This window comes from Xenopus laevis, chromosome 3S, assembly GCF_017654675.1.
Source record: "Xenopus laevis strain J_2021 chromosome 3S, Xenopus_laevis_v10.1, whole genome shotgun sequence".
NCBI classification, from domain to species: Eukaryota; Metazoa; Chordata; class Amphibia; order Anura; family Pipidae; genus Xenopus; species Xenopus laevis.
In genome coordinates this window covers 20,224,629-20,246,433 of record NC_054376.1, presented here as the reverse complement: position 1 = coordinate 20,246,433, position 21,805 = coordinate 20,224,629, and the positions used below count along the sequence as shown (strand labels likewise).

At 40.5% G+C, this 21,805-nt stretch overlaps 1 pseudogene; it reads left to right on the top strand.

The window, feature by feature from the left end:
- Nucleotides 1–11,686, top strand: part of evi5l.S — a 166,513-nt pseudogene extending 154,827 nt beyond the window's left edge.
- Nucleotides 11,687–21,805: the final 10,119 nt, after the last annotated feature.

Genomic DNA, 21,805 nt, shown 5'->3' with positions numbered 1-21,805 from the left:
CAAGCGTCTATGTTCACAGAAGGCAAATCGGCAGCGGAGAAAAATCATATGCACTATTTTCATTTGAGGTCCGCACATGCCAGCTGCCTTGGTATATCAATGCATATTGGGCATCAAACTGTTCAGTAGACCCTTGGCATCAGTATTTATGGTGTTTTACAATTGTATGTAAGAAATTAGGTGAGATAAAAGCGGCCAATTGCAATATTTTTAGGCCATTTTCAGAAATGTAAAAACAGTTGCTTTTATCGCCAAATTTAGGAAAGGCTTGCGACTTGGTGCTTTGGAGTAGAAAGGCATGTATACCCAATTTGGATTCGCGGGAATGTGTACTTTCCGAAAATATATGGTTTTCTGGGGTGAACGTACTTTTTTCTACCTTTGCTCCCCCCCAAAACTATGTATATGTGTTGATTTTGCAGTACCTGAAATGACAGACCATATGGGGGTCTTCCTTTTGGGGCCCCTATATGCCACGTGCTTGGGTACACCTATACATATTGGGCATCAAACTGTTCAGAGGACCCTAGGCTTTCATATTTGGGGTAATTTCTCTTGATACCTAAAAGTATGTGGGTAATACGATGCTGCAGGTTAGAAATGTTTAGGTGATTTTTGAAAATGTCACCAAAATCACCAAATTTAGGAATGGTTTGCGGCTTGGTACTTTGGAGTACAAAGACCTGCATACCAAATTTAGATTCGCGGGAATGTGTACTTTCCAAAAATATATGGTTTTCTGGGTTGAACTTAGTTTTTATACTTTTGCCCCCCCCCAAACATGTAAATGTGTTGATTTTGCAGTACCTGAAATGACAGACCATATGGGGGTCTTCCTTTTGGGGCCCCTATATGCCACGTGCTTAGGTACACCTATACATATTGGGCATCAAACTGTTCAGGGGACCCCAGGCTTTCATATTTGGGGTGATTTATATTGATACATAATAGTATGTTGGAAATACGATGTTGCAGGTTGGAAGTTTTGAGGTGATTTTAGAAAATGGCACCAAAATTGCCAAATTTAGGAAGGGTTTGCGGCTTAGTGCTTTGGAGTAGAAAGACATGCATACCCAATTTGGATTCGGGGGAATGGGTACTTTCCGAAAATATATGGATTTCTGGGGTGAACGTACTTTATTCTAACTTTGCCCCACTCAAAACGATGTAAATGTGATGATTTTGCAGTATCTGAAATGACAGACCATATGGGGGTCTTCCTTTTCGGGGGCCCCTATATGCCACGTGCTTGGGTACACCTATACATATTGGGCATCAAACTGTTCAGAGGACCCTAGGCTTTCATATTTGGGGTGATTTCTCTTGATACCTAAAAGTATGTGGGTAATACGATGCTGCAGGGTAGACATTTTGAGGTGATTTTTGGAAATGTCACCAAAATCACCAAATTTAGGAATGGTTTGCGGCTTGGTACTTTGGAGTACAAAGATATGCATACCCAATTTAGATTTGCGGGAATGTGTACTTTCCAAAAATATATGGTTTTCTGGGGTGAACTTACTTTTTTCTACTTTTGCCCCCCATATTATGTGACAATTTGAAATTGGTTTTCATTTTTTATTATTTGTGTTTTTTGCTTTATTTAGCTTTTTATTCAACAGCTCTCCAGTTTACAATTTCAGCCATCTGGTTGCTAGGTTCCAAATTACCCTATAAGAGGCTGGAAGGAGAGGCCATATGTCACGCACCTCTGACTGCCGCACCCATAGCTTCCATCAATGGGCTCCAACCTTTCCTCAGTGATTTAGTTACTCAGTGAGTGTTTCAGTGTTCCCCCGTCTGCATTTTTTTTTTTGCGCCATAACATTGTCTCTTGTCTTTCTCTCTGCAGTTTCTCACTTCCAAAAGAGGTGGCATTTGGAAGGACTCCCCCCGCAAGAACACAGCTGTGGACTTGCAGGATGAGGCTATATTGTGCTGCTTGCGCGAAGTGGAGGCTCAGAGTGAAATGCGTAAGCTGCGACAGAGGGTGCTCATCCTAGAGAGTCAGGTGACCTCAACACTATCCAGTAGACCCTGTCTGCAGCGATGTCCAACTAGATATAGCATTGAAGTGCAAGAGTCAGAAAGAATCCAACTTTCTCTGGTCCCTTATTTTGCTTAGCCTTGTTTACCTGTGGATTGGATGTTCTTGCTCACCTTCTTTGTACACTGTACAGGTATGGGATCTGTTATCTGGAAACCCGTTATTCAGAAAGCTCCGAATTATGGAAAGTCTCCCATAGACTCAATTTTATCCAAATAATCCAAGTTTTTTTTTCTCAGTTATAATAAACCAGTTAACTATATATAAGGATTAATTATATCTTAGATTGAATCAAGTGCAAGGTGCTGTTTTATTATTAAAATACCATTAATAGGGGAGTCTATATAGCTAGTTCATAATATGCAAATGAGTTATAGGGACTTGCCCCAGTTCCCAAGGAACCAACAATTAACTATATATCTAAGATATATGTCCCATGACTCAAATTTAGTTAAAAATCCAAAGTTTATTAAATATCACGTTAAAATAGTACATACTGACCCTATTTGGCCCACCTTTACGCGTTTCATACCATCCAGTACTTAATCATTGGTGTCTCTCAAGCGACACATATGATTAAGTAAAGGATGGTATGAAATGCGTAAGGTGGGCCAAATGGGGTTAGTATGTACCATTTGGCCCGCCTATTGGGTTTATTTAATGTTTATATGATTTTCTAGTAGACATTCAGCATGGAGATCCAAATTATGGAAAGATATGTTATCCGGAAATCCCCAGGTCTCAAGCATTCTGGATAACAGGTCCCAGACCTGTACTCATCTTGCCTTTAAGAACTTTTGTTTTGGATCATAGCCTCTCCATGTGTCAATTGTAACGGTGGTGTAAGATGAACCAACTACTACTACTACAGTTGTAATTTCTGTGCAGGAGGTGATGCATGAAAAGCAGTTGTCACGTCTGGAGAAGGAATGCAAGGAGCTAAGAGAGAGGTTACAAAGCGAGACTGCACAGAACAAGGCTTTACAGTCAGAGATGAATGAGACTAAGCGCAAGCATGCTGTTACAGAGTGCAAGGTATGAACCACAAGTCAGTGTACTGTATACTGGGAAATATTAAAGGAACAGTAACCCTAAAAATTGAATGTGTTTTATAGTAATAAAAATATAAAGCCCTGTTGCCATGTGATGGTAAAACAGTTTGCTTCAGAAACACTACTATAGTTTACATAAACAAGCTGCTGTGTAGCCATGGGGGCAGTCATTCAAATGTAAAAAAGGAGAAACGGCACAGGATACAAAGCAGATAACAGATGAGCTCTGTAGTATACAATGGGATTCTTCAAAACTTATGTTATCTACTGTGTATCCTTTGCTTGAATGGCTGCCCCCATGGATACACAGCAGCTTGTTTATATGAACTATAGTTGTGTTTCTGAAGCAAACACCCCCATTTTACCAGTGCAGGGTAACACTACATTATATTATCACTCCTTTAAAACATTTTTTTGCAGAAGAGCTCTCTTAAAGGGATAGCGCACCTTTAAGTTAAATTTTAGTATATTATAGAATGGTAATGTTTAGCAATTTTAAATTGGTCTTGGTTTTAAATATTTTCTGAATTCGTTTTATTGTCGTTACTGTATATTACTTAACTTTCTTTTCATGGCCTTTTCTATTTATATTCAAGTATCTTTTTCAAACCAGTGCTTGGTTGCTATGTTAATTTGGACTCAAGCAACCAAATAGCTTCTGAAAGTTCTAACTAGAGAACTGCTAAACAAAAGGCCAAATAAAAAAAATAAAAATTGCATATTGATTCAGAATATAGCTGTCTAAATCACACTAATTTAATTGTAAGGTTAACAACCCCTTTAAGTTAACTTTTATTGTGCTACTCCTAGCAACTTTGCAATTGGTCTTCAGGGTCTTCATTCTTTTTTTTTTTTCAGTTTTTGAAATGTTTTTCTGTTTTTCAAATGGAGGCTGACCTGTGAGGCTAAAATTTTATTGTTATTGCTACATTTTATTTTTTATCCTTCTATTCAGTCCCTCTCCTACTAATATTCCAGCCGCTAATTCAAACCACTGGCAAAAACTCATACGTAAGACATTTATTATGCGCAAAAATATGTAAAAGTTGATAAAAAAAAAAGAGTCAAACTTTTGCATTTTAAAGCTACTGAGTTCATGTAGATGTTAATTGGAGCCATCTATAGCAAATTTAAAGCGTGTTTTTCAAATTTTTTGCCCCATTGAAAATGATACAAATTTTAGGTATTCAAATTCTTTTCACAATTTTATTCATGCACTTTTTTTTGTTCAAATTTTTCTAATAAATAAGCAAACATTCGAGTTTGATAAATATTCGTTTATTGGAAGTAGAAAAAAAAATCTAACATTATTAAAATGTTGATAAATTAGACTTCCAAAGTTAATTTAAACTTTAATGTAACTTCCTCTTTAAGTAGCGATCATGCAAATTATAGGGATTGTGTTCCATTTTGGTGTCTATGTTGTTCCCAGAATAAAGAAGAGGTAATGGCAGTACGGTTACGGGAAGCAGACAGTATGGCGGCAGTAGCAGAGATGCGCCAACGCATTGCTGAGCTAGAGATACAGGTGAGTGAGGGGAATTTTCTAATCACCCAATCAGATCCCTTATGGTCTCTTCTCTAAATACAATCAATTAAAAATTCTGCATTGTTTCTGAAATAATCAAATTTATCTTCACTATTCCTCTTAACATCTGTTTCTCTTCATTCTGTCTTCATGCAGCAGTTGGGTGTCAGATATTCATTGACAGATCCAATATATCTTATAGGGGGGGCTTCCTTTCCTAGCAGATGAATTAGAGCTCACTCAAATAACTGATTTCAGTACAAACAAAATCTAATAAAATAACTGCCTTTTGCACAAATCCTGCATGTACAGAGACCTGATGTCAGGTGATTTTAAAGGACCAGTAACATAAAAAAATGTTTTAAAAAAAATCGTTAGTACACATCAAAACAAAAACACCAACACAAATTATACTTTAAAATCACAAAGCTTTTATTAAGAAATAACTTACAGAAACTGCACTTCCTGTCCTGTACAGAAACGGCGAAAAGGCGACCATCCATCCAGCTGGGCTCGATTTCTCCTCCTGGCTACTCTGCTGACAGCGTTTGAAGAAGCAACTATTCACTGACAGGCATCGCCTCTCCTCGGCTCTCCTCTCCTTCACTGTGCATGGCTTCCCTCCTCCTCGCTGCTCCCCCCAGCCAGATCCCCTTAACAGAATGATGAATGATCGGCCCGCTTGTCACTTCACAGCCGCACAGTACCTTTATTGCTGCGTATTAACCGTGCGCAGGGGGAAGAGGAGACTGGGTTAACACATTGCCAAAGGGATTACAGAGAAAGCTGCTCAGTCCATTGCCCTCACATTTTTATCCTGACCCCTTGTGCCTCTGGCTTGTGGTGAGCTGAAGTTTAGGAAAGGCTAGGGCCCGCTCTCTCAGGCTCTGTGCATTGCAGCAGGGACGGAAAGGGTGGTTGAAGCACAATTAGGAAAAGAAAGGGATGTGGCGTCTCAGGACTTTCCCCCTGCACACCGTTAATACGCAGCAATAAAGGTACTGTTCGGCTGTGAAGTGACAAGCGGGCCGATCATTCATCATTCTGTTCAGGGGATCTGGCTGGGGGGAGCAGCGAGGAGGAGGGAAGCCATGCACAGTGAAGGAGAGGAGAGCCGAGGAGAGGCGATGCCTGTCTGCTGACAGCGTGTGAAGGAGCAACTATTCACAGAGTAGCCAGGAGGAGAAATCGAGCCCAGCAGGATGGATGGTCGCCTTTTCGCCGTTTCTGTACAGGACAGGAAGTGCAGTTTCTGTAAGTTATTTCTTAATAAAAGCTTTGTGATTTTAAAGTATAAATTACTTTTTTATGTTACTGGTCCTTTAATAGAGTAAGCTCTAATACATGTTCTGGGCAAAAGGAGCCCCCTATAAGATATATTGGATCATTCATCTGACACCCAACTCCTGAATGGAGACAGAATGAGGAGAAACAGATGCTGAGAGAGAGAGATCGTGAAAATAAACATATTGTATTGAGAATGGCACTTATTCAGTCTGTAGAGTGATTAAACTGACACACACAAGTAAAACAAACATAAGAGATTTATTGATACTTAGCTGAGGGGTGGATCTATTGGCAAGATCCACCCACTCCAGTTGGATGGGCTGTAGGTTGGAAAGCAGCTGTTGTCCAGACGTGTCGTTGTTTGGCAGCAATAATAGTGGCAGATCTATCTGTAAACAATAAAATGAAGTCCTCTGATGTCACTGCTTCCTTTATGGTAGATGGAGAATGTGTCAGTACGGGTTGCTCAAAGCTATCACATCCAAACTATACTAATCCAGACATCTGCTGTGACACTTGAGATGAAGATTCACTTGACACTCCCCCCCCCTTACTTGTACATACAATTTCCACTTCTGGAAAGTGAGTTTCTGTGCAAAAGCTTCACACGAGTTAATTTCATTACCATTTACCCATCCAGATATTGCTAAATCAGTCCCGACTGTGACAGGTACATCCATAGTAGTTCCTTCATCAGGTTGCAGGGCAGTGTACAGTACAAGGAATTGTTTTTCTTTCATGGCAATCTGCAGGGCACTAGTGTCCTTTTCCCTCAACTGAAAAACAGTATTTTTCCTTGTAACAAAGTAAATTGAACAAACATTCAGTGGCACATAACGTATCCAGTAACAAAACAGTCCAGTGTTGTGCTGTGTACAGTCCAAAACCAGTTGTGGAATAACTTTGATTGGGCTAGTCCATATAATCATCATGAAAGTCATACTTTGAGCCAAACCTTGTTCCACGTATGTTACCATTTCTTTCACAGGTACGGCCAAAGGAGACTCTACTTTATCCACTTCTCTGTAATCAATGGTTAAAAGCCAAGAGCTATCTGTCTCTTTTACTGGCCACATTAGGGCACTGAATAGACTGACTACCAGTCTGAAAACACCCACCTCCACCATCATCTCAGTTGCCATTGTTATTGTTGTTGCCACCTGCATTGTTTCAGGTTCACATGGTTTGGTGGAGGTGATATGTGAATTGGAGTCCATTCAATGTTGTCATACACAATAGGCATTACAGCATTTATAGTGAAACTCTTGACTCCAACAATAAATGTTCCCAACCATATAACCACATATTCTACCTTAAAAATATCCATTCCCACATTATTATCTGGTACTAAGAAAATGAAGATTTGTGCTTCAAGAATAAGACTTTTACCTAATTGCATTCCAACAGGTACAGCAACAGCAGCTTTGCCTCCCAAACTTTCAGTGATTGCAACTGCATTTTGTTGGTCTGGCTGAGTTGTACCTTGGAATGGTTTGTGTCCCTGCCAATATAAATTGACTGGTATGTAAGGGCATGGATCCCCAGGTTTCATAGCATTGATTTTTGTTATGGCAGGCCCTGGGAATCTGCCACCCCTTCAGTCTATTGGCTGCGGCAACTGCCACCCCTTCCCTTCTGTGCGTTTCATGTCATCTAACAGATTCTTACACTCTGCATATGGCGATGTGGAGGGAAGAGTTAATGGGGTTGGGCTGAACTCCTCATCTAAATCAATTATAGGAGGAGCTGACAGAGTTAATTCCTCAACATCACTGAGGGCAACCTTTTTAGGTTTGGCTGGCCTCAACTTCCCCTTTTCTGTTAGTTCCCTCCACATAGCGAGTAGAAATTTAGTCTCCTTTCCATCAATAGTTTCTATTGGAACACCACTGTTTAGCAGATCTAGAAACATTTGTCTGCGAGTAATTTTAACACGTGTATGTCCCTCCTGGCCCCCCTTAGCTAAACTCCGTTGCTGTTTCCTTTCACTTCTGTCAACATTCATTTCTCCCATTTGACCCAAGAGCACAGCGGTCATAAATTGTACTTCCTTCTTTTGCTTCTAAAGCACTCAACATAATTCACTAGCTGACCATGACCGAGTTTCCTCAGTTAAATGTTGCTCAGCTGACACATCACCTCCAGATGTGGAATATGTGTGTTCTGCCTGCTGTTCACTTTTCTCCCTCACCTCTCTCTTTTGTCTATGAGTTACAATGGGTCTGACCTCACAAATGTCATCATCCATCCCCTCTTCAGACCCTGACCATTCATCCACCCCCTCCCAATCCTGAGAGGTTATCAAAGCCCGCACTTCTATGTGAATTCTAACGAGCTTCTGCTTCTTTCTCCTTCTTTTCCTATTAACAGTCTTAATAATATACTGTTCAAACTGTGCAGCTAATTGTTCCTTTTCTTGCTCTGCATTCTGACTGCATGACCTTAACAGTTGCAATTGGTCTTAAACAGTTTGAAGTTGTAACTCTAAATCCTGTATCTGCTTAGTCTGTTGCTCTAACACTTGAAAACACAACCAACCCACTTCTGCAGCAGCTCTACTTTCCCTCTTATCATACTTTGAGAAGTCAAGATTCGCTGCTACATACTTTGGGTTAGCCACCTCAATGGCGGGGGAGTACTTAGCACATTCCCAGGCTACTGATATCCACTGTCCTGTGACAGACACCCAACTGGGCAATAGCCCCGTTCTCTCACTAGTGCTTTTCCCCACCCCTTTCAGCCTTTTTATCCACAACATTTTTTAGAATGTCTCTTATTCAAATACACAATACACAAACAGTACCTACTATCCTCAGACCTAATACAAAAAATACAATTTGTAGATAGACAAGGAAAAGAGGTAGAGTAGACATACAGGCACCGTCAGTAATCAAATTACAGACGCCACTTCTGGTACCAAATGTATTGAGAATGGCTCTTGTTCAGTCTGTAGAGTGATTAAACTGACACACACAAGTAAAACAAACATAAGAGATTTATTGATACTTAGCTGAGGGACCCCTCCATAAAATGGCTCAGCAGCAATTCCAACATAACCAGGCACTCTGAAGTCCAGGCAGAAGTCAAAGTGCCTCCCCCCATATGAAGCTTTATATATGTTTCCCCCACACAGGCTATAAGAAGATTTATATATTTTAGCAGCTAGCATACTATATATGGTAAAAACTACACTTAGCATACTATATATACTATATATGGTGAAAGCATTAAACAGTGTCACATTCTTTGAATTGCCAGAAGCTCTAAGCGACATCTTTAAGGTGTTGCTCTATTCTCTCTATCTACTACTACTCTGTGAAGCACTCATTTTCCTTACACATATAAAATACAGAATTTTTTATTTATTGTATTTAGAAAGCTTCTTATTTCAGTATGATGAAGCTACTATTAAATGTTCATTTTTGCGACAATTCCTCTTTAATTGTTTTACTTTTTATACTAATTTTTTACTGAGTGGTTATATTTTGTATCTGTTCTTTGTAACGTTGTCTCAGAAAGAGGAAGGGATGATACAAGGAAAACTCAAGGATTCCGACTCTTCACGGTACATCCGGGAGCTGATGGATCAAATAGATGAGCTGAGACAGGAGGTCAGTATGTTTCTCTGCACAGAGATGATTGCTGCTTCATCTATGAAACAGAGACAACCCTCCAGTTCCCATTTTGATTTATATTGTCTAGTGCTCATTTACAAATGAAAGTGCAAGAGCAGCACACTATAATCCATGGTAGAGTTGGCACATTGACACTATAAGAGCTCTTACCCATGCGCATTTTGCCCTGCATTCTCCTACAGTCAATTTTAATGCATTTTAGCACAGGGGATCACAGAAAGAAATGCAATCTATTCTTTTACTTTGGGCTATACTCACACAAGTGCATGACGACAGAGGAACGCAGGGCAAAATGCCCACATGCAAGAGCCCCAAATAAAGGTAATTGTGGTCATACATGCTCTTAGCAACTTGCATTGGCAATGTACCCTTTCAGCCTGCTATAGTTGCGTGCAGTTGCTTACATTGATGCCAAGGAACCCTGGATCTGGTGATCATTCCATGGGACCCCCAACTGGATCCCCGCAGCTAACTGAAATCATATTATTAATGTAATTTACAAAAAGTGGGAGCTAATCACAACTATGGTGGAGAGGGTGCACGTAGCACAAATTTCACATGCCCTTGAGTCTGAATCTTGGATTTAAAAGTTCTGCAGGCATTGAAGCAACCTATCATAACACGAACCGGCCCTGGTGTGACGTGCAAAAGACACGCTCTCGCACTACCGGAGGGTTATTTAAACTGCATGGAGAGACGTGCCTGGCACCTATGCCCCTGACGAAGCCGTGTTTGTGGCGAAACACGTTGAGCAGTGTAGGGGACAGTGGGACAGTGGGGGAAAGCTCCCATTCGGCCCCAACGTAGCTAGATAGAATTGGCCTTTGGGGAAATCAGATTTGAGAAGTGTGGGGGCTCAGAATGCGCACAATATATTGAATGATACACTTTAAAATAACTGTTGACCTGTACTAACGGGCACGTGATTCCCTTTACCTCCACCTACTGTGGCTTTTTTATCTGTGTGTTTTTTAAAGCAACAGTCCTGCGCTACATGAACCATGATATGCAGTCTGTTGTTATTTGTGATGTTTTGTGTGGGTGCAGCCCAGGATATTATTTTTAAATACTATTGATTAAAAGTGAAGTTTTAATGTTAGCAGTTATTTAGTCATGTCTACTATTATCAACGGAACTGGCTTGCATTGGAGCTGAGGACTGTACCCAAGATCTATAAGGGTCATAGTCTATATCTCTTCATTATGTTTGTATTTATCAGTCACAAACCTGCAAGTGAAATAAATGTATTTCTCTTATTAGCTCAATTTAATAATTGGTATTCGTAAAAGCAACCTGTCATAGGAAAGCATTGGAACTCCACAGTTTCCAGTCAAAAGCACAGTGCTGTACCATGTTTTACACAGTAGCCATACTTCATATTTAAGGGGCAGATTATATTAAAATGATGTCATCATCAGACTACGTAAGCCCAAAACTGATAGGTAAAGACATCAATTTATGTATAATACCTTTACCCTAGTGTAATGTCTTTTTTTTTTTTACTCAAGTTCATTCACTTTTTGTGTTTTATTCATTGAGACAGATTCTTCTTCTTCGGGGCCACAAACCGTATTCTGATCCCATCACTTTTGATGGTCTGCACCTCAATTCTCGCTCAGGTCAGGGAGATGAAGATTCCCTTCCATCGTCAGATGAGGAGTTTCTTTCCCGGCCCCTTGGGGCATTCCAGGATGCTCTGTACTCACACTCTCCCCACAAGACCTGTTTCTTGAGACCACTTAGAAGTTCTACAAGCACTGACAGTGAAGAAGGAGCAGAAACTAATGGAGTCACTCTAGATACTCCTCCTGATCCTGCCGAGGAGGAATAACAATAACAGGGTTAGAGAAAGGGTGGAGACTATTTGTAAAGCCCTTTCCTTGGATCAAGGCTGGTGGAGTGGGCAAGTACTGTTGTTTTTCTCGTTCCCTAACGCAAACTGCCCATTAACTAAAAAGTGTGCAAATCTCTAGCAACCTACTTCATTCCATCTGAGGACCATGTATTCAGGAGTGCTATTTACCCCCCTTCCTACTGCTCTGAGAACTGTTATCCACTGAGCAAACAAGGGAAAGTTGTGCTCACCACTATTTTTTAAAACCATTAGGCGGGGGTGCAATGAGGCTGTGACCACAAAATACATATAGTCAAATCCAAGAGTCCTCTGCACTCAACCCATTATCAATATATTTAAGACAGCGACATTTTGTGCATACTGCTACTAAAAAATGCCTTACCCTTTAAACAAAACAGGGATTGTTTGTCCATATATTGCAATATATTTAAGCTGGCCAACTACGTCAAAGTCATCCCATATCTGGCCAGTCCTATGCTCAATTTTATCTGATTCATTAAGAATTCTATTGCTTCATTATACATTTTACAAAGGGACTAGGTATTATCTGCAACTTAACTTGCTGCTTTCAAAGTAAACCTCCATACTTGGCTGCCCTTTTATTAGACACCAGTGGGATCGCCTGACTATAGCTGGGAAGGGTGGGAGCTACAACATGGAGCTGGTCACTGCTCCTGTATAAACTATAACAAACAAGGGAAAGTTGTGCTCACCACTATTTTTTAAAACCATTAGGCGGGGGTGCAATGAGGCTGTGACCACAAAATACATATAGTCAAATCCAAGAGTCCTCTGCACTCAACCCATTATCAATATATTTAAGACAGCGACATTTTGTGCATACTGCTACTAAAAAATGCCTTACCCTTTAAACAAAACAGGGATTGTTTGTCCATATATTGCAATATATTTAAGCTGGCCAACTACGTCAAAGTCATCCCATATCTGGCCAGTCCTATGCTCAATTTTATCTGATTCATTAAGAATTCTATTGCTTCATTATACATTTTACAAAGGGACTAGGTATTACCTGCAACTTAACTTGCTGCTTTCAAAGTAAACCTCCATACTTGGCTGCCCTTTTATTAGACACCAGTGGGATCACCTGACTATAGCTGGGAAGGGTGGGAGCTACAATCCCTGTTTTGTTTAAAGGGTAAGGCATTTTTTAGTAGCAGTATGCACAAAATGTCGCTGTCTTAAATATATTGATAATGGGTTGAGTGCAGAGGACTCTTGGATTTGACTATATATATATATATATATATATATATATATATATATATATATATATATATATATATATATATATATATATATATATATATATATATATATATATATATATACTCTCTATCATTCTCCTCATTTGAGGCTCACTGCATTAGGCTCTTTTCTCCTGTTTCACTCTGCATTGCTGTTATATATCGACCACCAGGACCAACTGCACAATTTCTGGACAACTTTGCAGCCTGGCTTCCTTACTTTCTTTCATCTAACATCCCATCCATCATATTAGGTGACTTTAATATACCCGTTAACAACATCAACAACTCTTCTGTCTCTAAACTTCTTTCACTAACCTCCTCCCTAGGCTTATCTTTGTGCTCAGACTCCCCCTCTCACTCCAATGGTAATGCTCTGGATCTCATATTTACCAGACTCTGTTCAACCTCCAATTTTACTAACTCCCCATTTCCCCTCTCTGATCACAATATGCTCACATTTCAACTCTCACTAACTCCCTCCTCACCCCCTGCTATTCCCCAAACACGTACTTACCGTGACTTGCAAGCTGTAGACATCTCTCTTCTTCCTTTGACTCTCTTCACTCTAATATCTCAGCCATCTCATGTCCTAATGTGGCTACCTCTGTCTACTATAGTACTCTCACCACTGCCCTAAATGAGCTTGCTCCTATAAAAACTAAACGTGCTAGACCCAAACCACTTCAACCTTGGCATACTGCTCATACAAAAGCGCTCCAAAGACACTCACGTGCACTTGGCACAAATCCCGTTCAGAATCAGACTTTTGGAGCTACAAATCCGCCCTGCGCTCCTTTAACACCAGCCTCTTCCAAGCCAAACAAACATACTTTACTTCACTCATTAACTCCCTTTCTAAAAAACCAGCACAACTTTTCTCCACCTTTAACACTCTCCTTTCCCCTTCTCCACCCCCTCCATGCACATCTGTCTCTGCTCAAGATATTGCTGAGCACTTCAAAAACAAAATTGACACTATCAGAAGGGACATTACACTACTCAACCCCCCTAGACTTCCACCACCCTCCCTCCACACTGCCCAGTCTCTCCTGTGCTCCTTCACCCCTGTCACTGATGAGGAAGTCTCAAAGCTTATGGCCTCTTCTCACCTTACCACCTGCCCGCTTGATCCAATTCCCTCGAAACTTCTCCGCAATACCAATCCTTGTCTAATCAAAGCCTTAACTCACCTATTTAATCTTTCGCTCTCAACTGGACTGTTTCCTTCTCAACTAAAACATGCTCTTGTCACCCCCATTCTGAAAAAACCCTCTCTTGATCCCTCCAATCTTGACAACCTCCGACATATCTCTCTGCTACCTTTCATCTCTAAACTACTTGAGCGCCTAGTCTACAACCGACTTACCTCATTCCTCTCTGACAATAACCTGCTGGACCCCCTACAATCTGGTTTTAAGCCACAACACTCCACGGAAACTGCCCTGACTCGACTAACTAATGACCTTTTAACCGCTAAAGCCAACAATCATTTCTCACTACTAATACTGCTTGACCTCTCAGCCGCATTTGACACTGTAGATCACCCTCTCCTCCTCCAGTCCCTCCAGTCGCTTGGCCTTCGTGACACAGCCCTGTCCTGGTTCTCTTCTTACATCACCAATCGTTCCTTCAGTGTCTCCTACAATGGAGTATCATCTTCTCCCCTACCTCTTTCTGTTGGAGTTCCTCAAGGCTCTGTCCTGGGACCATTACTATTCTCCCTCTATACTTCCTCCCTTGGCAAATTAATAAATTCTTATGGTTTCCACTACCACCTCTATGCTGACGATACTCAGATCTATCTCTCATCTCCTGATCTCAACCCAGAACTCCTAACTCGCGTCTCCTCCTGCCTGTCCGCTATCTCTACCTGGATGTCGCAACGCTACCTTAGATTAAACCTCTCTAAAACTGAAATGGTTCTCTTTCCTCCAAGAAACACCAGTAGCATCCCCGAAGTATCCATCATAGTTAACAATTCCACTATCACCCCCTCTCCCCAGGCCCGGTGCCTTGGGGTTATCCTAGATTCTGCCCTGTCATTCACTCCTCATATCCAGTCACTTATTAAATCATGTCACTTCCACCTAAGGAACATATCCAAAATACGATAATTTATCACCCAAGACGCTGCCAAAATTCTTATTCACTCTCTCATCATATCGCGTCTAGACTACTGTAACTCTCTTTTAATTGGCCTCCCCCTCCAGAGACTGTCACCTCTCCAGTCCATAATGAACACTGCTGCGAGGCTCATACACCTCAGCAACCGCTCATCCTCTGCCTCGCCATTCTGTCAATCCCTGCACTGGCTTCCGTTACCTTTCAGAATCAAATTCAAATTAATGACACTGACTTTCAAAGCACTTCACAACTCTGCTCCACCCTACATCTCTGAACTCATCTCTATATACTCACCCACTCGCTTACTACGCTCCTCTACTGACCTGCTACTCAACTCTTCTCTCATTACCTCCTCACATGCTCGCATTCAAGACTTTGGAAGGGCTGCACCCCTCCTCTGGAACGCTCTCCCACGATCTGTCCGACTTTCTCCCAACCTTTCTGCTTTCAAAAAATCTCTGAAAACGCACTTCTTTTGAGAAGCCTACCCTCACTCTGCTTAACTACCAAACGCAACACCACATACAACACCACATTTCTCACCCACTTACTTCGATCTTGCCCACTCCCACACCTTGTGTATTACTCCCTTCCCTTTAGACTGTATGCCTATGCATAGGGCCTTCCTCACCTCTTTGTACCTGTATTGATTGTGATGTTTGTTACTCCATATATTCTATGTATGTAATTCATGTGATGTAGTTGTATAATCACAGTTACTTTACAGTGCTACACAATATGTTGGCGCTATATAAATACATGTTAATAATAATAATAATAATAATAAATATATATATATATATATATATCTATATACACGCACACACGCACACACACACCTGATCAGTAATAAACATGGGACCTTTGCAATGTTGCCATCAATCAAGCAACCCCACTAATACCCATGAAGAGAACAAACACATGCACTACACAAGGTGAGTGAGATACTGGATTGGTCAGTGTATTCTAGCACCTTCCCTATGGTTGGTGTACTGAATAGTATTGCTTTCAGCTACTTGAAATCTTCGGCGTTGAAACAAAGTCTCTAATGGAAATCAAAAAAGTATTAAAACACACAGTGTTTGCGTATGTATAAACTTTATTTCCTATAATTTCCTAATGATGTTGATAGTGATTGGTACCAATCACCTCGAGTCACAGAGAATAAATGATAAATGTAGAATTCTGGAGTCACAGACAACAAAGGATGAATGTAGAATTCTGGGGACACAGAGAACAGGATAAATGTAGAATTCTGGAGCGACAGAGAACAAAAGATAAATGTAGAATTCTAGAGTCACAGAGAACAAAGGTTGTTTGGTATTTTATGAAGGATAAATGAAGAATTCTCCAACCACTTACTTAGCAGCAAATGCCATGCGCAGTAGGTGTCTGTAACAAGGGATGTTAAAACTAGCTAATCTCATTGTTCAACAATGGTTTGATTCAAAACAACAATTCTAACCAAATATCCAGAAAAGAAAAGCCATTTCAAAATATATTTGGTGCATCAATGTAAGGTCATCAAGCAAAATGGAGCAATGTGCGAGTTGCGTGATTAGGGACACCCCAAGCAGGAAGCCAGAAGATTCACCATCTTGACATCATTGCAGGAAGGGAAAATACCTTTTGCAAGCACAGATTTTGCTTTACACTTTTTCAGATAAAACCACACAGTGAAGCTCTGTTCCATAATAAATGGTTATGGATGTTATAGAGAGAGTAAGAGTCGTGGTGTGTATTGTTAGCAAAGAATCCATGTAACTAGCAACTAATCCTTGTGTCCTGCACTGTACGACAACATGGCTGCTCTTTTCACTCTAAAAATATGCATAAAGTATGCATACCAGTTGTTTTGACAAGTTCATGTATAAAAGTCAAAGTCAAGGTGAAGTTTTGTAGAAGACCGTCACATCCTCCGCTTCTATTAAATTAGCATGGATACTTAGGATGAGTTGTTGAATGCACCACAATGGCTGCATAGGATTTGTCTAAATTGCATCCTATGAAGTGTTACTAGATGTGCCAAGGTGGAATCTTACAAAGTGCCACTGGCTTAGCCAAGATGTGTCAGGTTATTCTGATTCAGATCGCAGTTCTTAGCTTCTTATGGCTAATAAACACATTGCAGTTTAAAAATACTGCTTGGAGCTGTTTAAGATTCAATTATTTCTTGGATTAGCCAAGATGTGGTAGAAGTACCAAGATATCAGTAAGGAATATGTAACTGGTTTTTCCACCTAGCTCTTCCAGAGAATTTCAAAGGATATAAAACTTCACTGCCAATAGACTAGACCCAGGCTGTGGTACCCGATGCCATTAAATATGATCTCATATCTTTTGAAAGATCCTGGTACGTTTTTGAAGACACTCCAGTACAGTGTTACTTTTTCAACACTAAATCCAGAATGTGTGTATATATATATATATATATATATATATATATATATATGTTTTATATATATATATATTTATTTTTCTTCATCGTAAATTATTTTGTGTTACCTAATCCTAACTGGTTGAATAATGTTACATTTGTTCGTGTTCTTTCTTTGTTTGATATTTTTAGAGGATATGTCCTTTTTTCGAGAAGATGCTGTGTATCTCCGCTTTTAGTGGAAATGTGTTGTTGGTCTACCGGTTCATAGTTTTCCGTAAAGGCATTGCTGCTTGATTATGCTCAAATATTGTCTGCTGAAGCACTTGAAAACCTGTTGAGCTGTAACTTCCTGCCAGTGGATTCCTAGAGGTTACATTTCAGCAACAGTTAAGAACAGCCCTTGCTTAAAGGAGAACTAAAGCCTAAAAATTAATATAAATGCCATATTTTATATACTGAACTTACAGTGAAAGCAGAGGTTCACAATCATCCAGACCTTCAAAGTTGTCCACAAAAACTCACCATCTTGGATTCCGTTAGGCCATCTCTTGAGTGTTGGTGGCACTGCACATGCTCAGTGTGCTCTGGAAAACCATTGAGAAACTAAGCATAGGGGGAAAATGCCGGACATCTTGTCGTAGAAGACATCTGCTAAAGGGCTGTGGTTGCCTCAAGCTAGTAAAGATGCATATAATGTGAAGCTTTCTAGCCTACATCTTTGTAAAGATTTAATTCTACAGAACCTCAGTGATATTGTACAAGGTAGGGATTTGCTGCTGCTGGATCTCTGGCTGTTTCCAAGCTACAAACCTCTGTTGGTAGAAGCTGAGAGATGTCATTTGGCGGGTTCTGTAAAAGGACAATTCTAATCCTAAGCAGGCCAGCCCTCCCTTTAATGAAAGGGGAAAAAAGGACACCAGTAGAAGCGCATAATGTCCACTGAAAACCTGCATTATGTATTAATCCTTCATGAATATTATTACCAAACTATTTCCCATTCAGTTCTTTCCAGCACTTTATGCAGTGCTCTGCCATTTTTTATTACACTGGAAATTAAATTGTCAAACAATATATAGTTTAAAACTACTGTGGTTTTGTTAGCCATTCTTACTGCTCCCTCCATTTCTGCCCAGGCTAGCCCATGTTACAAAGGTGCATAAAATGAAATGTTTTTTCATTTGTGCCTGGAATATATAGAATATAGAGTCACTAGAAGAGTGAGCTACAGGGCCTATGCCGGAGATTCGTGTTGAATAACCCTAATGTGAGCTAATTTGGTTTCCCCTCCATTTATAAATTAATTGCAATAGGTGTTTGGTTCACAGTCCTGATTTTTGAGGTTTTATGATACAAAACGAATTTAAAATGCTCAAAAGCTTTTTCTCTGCAACTCAGATCTAACGAGATATCATTAGATCAGTGGGAACTGGTTATTTTCATTTTGGGAATTCGATAATTGATTTAAATGTCGCCTGACTCCTCACTTACCTGGAATGCTTGAATTCTTGGAAATGCAGCCAACTTCAAGGAAACCCCAGATTAGTTCTTGGTGCCAGCAAAGTTCCTCCAGATTAAAAGGGAACAAACCCTTTATGTAATATTCCCCTCTTAAACTGCACCACCTAGAACCATGGCCTTTTGCTCTTACCCTGTTCGGTAATGCAGAGTTGGGTAGACTGGTGCCATCTTGTTCTGCTTCATGTCTTAGCAATCAGGAGCATGCACAGTTGAAACTGAGGCGGACCTTCCTTTTAATAGTTGGGTTGTCAGAAAGACGAGCTGAAGCAGCAGAACATGGCGTCCACTCATCCTAATCTGCGTTACAGTACAAGGTAGAGGAAACAGCTGTGTTTATGAGGTCCTAAGGAATGTGGTTGAGAAGGGGAGGCTAGCTAGAATAATTAAACATGACACATTTATCAAAATTGTGACCCAATTCCTGTAAGAAGTCTATTTAACATTTTCCCTGCAATGCATCCCATCTATCCTTTCTAACAGCAGCACTGTTATACAGTACTTGTGGCTGTGATTCTACATATCTCCATAACAGAGCTGTCAACTCAAAACACTAAAACACTTCAATATGTGATAGGGAAATATATCTATAACACACCAATTTATTCATCCAGGGCCAGAACTAGGGGTAGGAAGAAGAGGCACCTGCCTAGGGCACAACAATGTGGGGGCGCTGGTCTGTTCAAGGGTCTTTTGCCTACTCTTAGTACGGATTCGCTCCCCTCTGCCGCTAATGCCTGTGTGCTCTGTCACTCTTCCTATCTCTTGCCCTCCCCTCTCCGTTATGGTGCACGCGGGGGAGCATGGTTAGCTGACCATGTTGCCTAGGGTGCCCGGTTGGCTCGGCCCGGCCCTGTATTCAACAACTGCATAAACCCCGCTGCTTTGTGTGACATTCTACATAGACTTATATGTTTATTATATGTAAATATGAAAAAGCTTTTCGACCCTTGTGATCTTTATAAAAATCAAAGTCATTGCATATTTAAAGTGTTTAGAAAATATATATATATATATATATATATATATATATATATATATATATATATATATATATATATATATATATATAAATATGTATTTTATTTTGAAGTGCAATAAATGTCCAGGTACGGCAGTATTGGGATAGCTTGCTGTCCAGCCACTGTGGATTTGGATTTCAGACTACTATAAAGACTAAAGATTTTGTCCTGAAGTGGTAACAGGGTTATGTTTTAGTGATTCTAATTTTGAATTTCAGTGTATACATTCGAACAGTGGTGATCGTGTAAGGATTGAGGCACCATAATGATTGCAGGTACTGAGCATTTACACTCAAAAGGAGACCATCACGTCTGTTCTTTTTGGTGACTAATAGCCCTTGAATAACAATTGGCATCGGAAAATACAGCAGGGGCTTCTCCAATAGAAAGAAACCTCAGCCATCTACAACTTCTGCCATCACTGTGCTACATGTATGGTAGGTGTACACTGAAACTCAGTGGGGATTATTTATAAACACTAGGCAAATTTGCACCTGGGCAGTAACCCATGGAAACCAACCAGATGATTGCTTTCAGCGTTCAACCTGCAGCTGGTTGAAAAAAGCGAATCTCTGATTGGTTGCTTTGGGATACTGCCCAGGGGCTAATTTGCCCAGTGTTTATAAATGAGCCCCAGTGTCAGACTATGGACTTCTTGTTATATGATAGAATAAATTTAAATGGAAATCCAGTATAGTATAGCCCATCTTGGCAGTAGCCCTGTGTGTAGTGTATGAATATTACTAAGTGAACTTGTCACTTTGCTTGCAACCAAATGTGCCACGGAAAGGGAAAAAACGTGAATGGCAACACAATGTTGCTTGTCAGACTTGCATGGATGTAACTGTGCTCCCCTGAGCATTATTGCAGTTTGCTTTCATTTTGGAGAAAAATATGGGGTAATGTCTCTCAGAATTGGGGGTAATTACCCAGGTGGAGCCTCTTCAGTCAGAAGCCTCCTCTATTGAATGCTCTCTCTGTAGGGTCCTGTGCCATGGCATTGATTTGTTTTTAGTAGTTTGAGGGCAAAACAGTTGCAGTTGCCTGAAGTTAATATTGTGATACTTTACAAAGGGTTATAGTCAAGTACATTATTTTCCTAATATGGTGCAGGTCTTCGACCACAGTTACTCTGCAGCTAGATAAGTAATGTCATGTTCCGCTGATGGGAATAGTCACATAATTATGTAACATACAAGGTAATTTAGGCTGATTGGTTTGGTACTATGACACATGTGATTGGACATAGGACACAACTGGTAACTGGTATACACAATGCAAGGCAAGGTTATGGGTAATTAACCACTTCTGGGTCCATTGTGCTGCTATTATTTATATACTTGTGCCTGCCCCCCCCTTTAATGACATCATTAGAGGAGTGCTAGTTAGGCTGTGCTATGGCACAGAGAGGTTGGGGAGCGGCCTTGTGGTGCTGGTGAATGCTGCCCATTACCTGCCTCTAGGGGCAACTGGCCTGGTTGACCCTCGCATCGCTAGTGCAGAGTACAGAAGACATTTCCCCAAACTAAGTGCATGGCCCCCTTAGTTCATGGCATATGACCCACATTGTGTTTTGCGTGGACTAGCTCCCGTTTGTCATCCCACCTTCAGTCCATTGTATGCCTGCACTCTGCAGTCACTCAAGCAGTTATTTTGCCCTGTTAAAGCACTTTGATTCTGTTAGTGACATTGGCCTCTGCCGGTGTCTTAGTTCGAGGAACATGTATGGATGCTTTGCTGCTGTGCAACAGTGGACGGCTAAACGTGGAATTCTGAGCAGTTGTCTGACCGTAGAACTCAAGCAACAAATGGCAGATCTCGTCTGCCTTTTTATCACAAACGTGCCATATCACATACATTAAAGGACAAGGAAAGTCTAAAATAGAATAAGGCTAGAAATGCTGTATTTTGTATACTAAACATAAGCATGAACTTACTGCACCACAAAGCCTAATCAAACAAATGATTTTAGCTTTCAAAGTTGGCCACAGGGGGCTGTCATCTTGTAACTTTGTTAAACATCTTTGCCTGACCCTGCACATGCTCAGTGTGGTCTAGGCTGCTTAGGGATCGTCATAAACAAAGCTGCTTG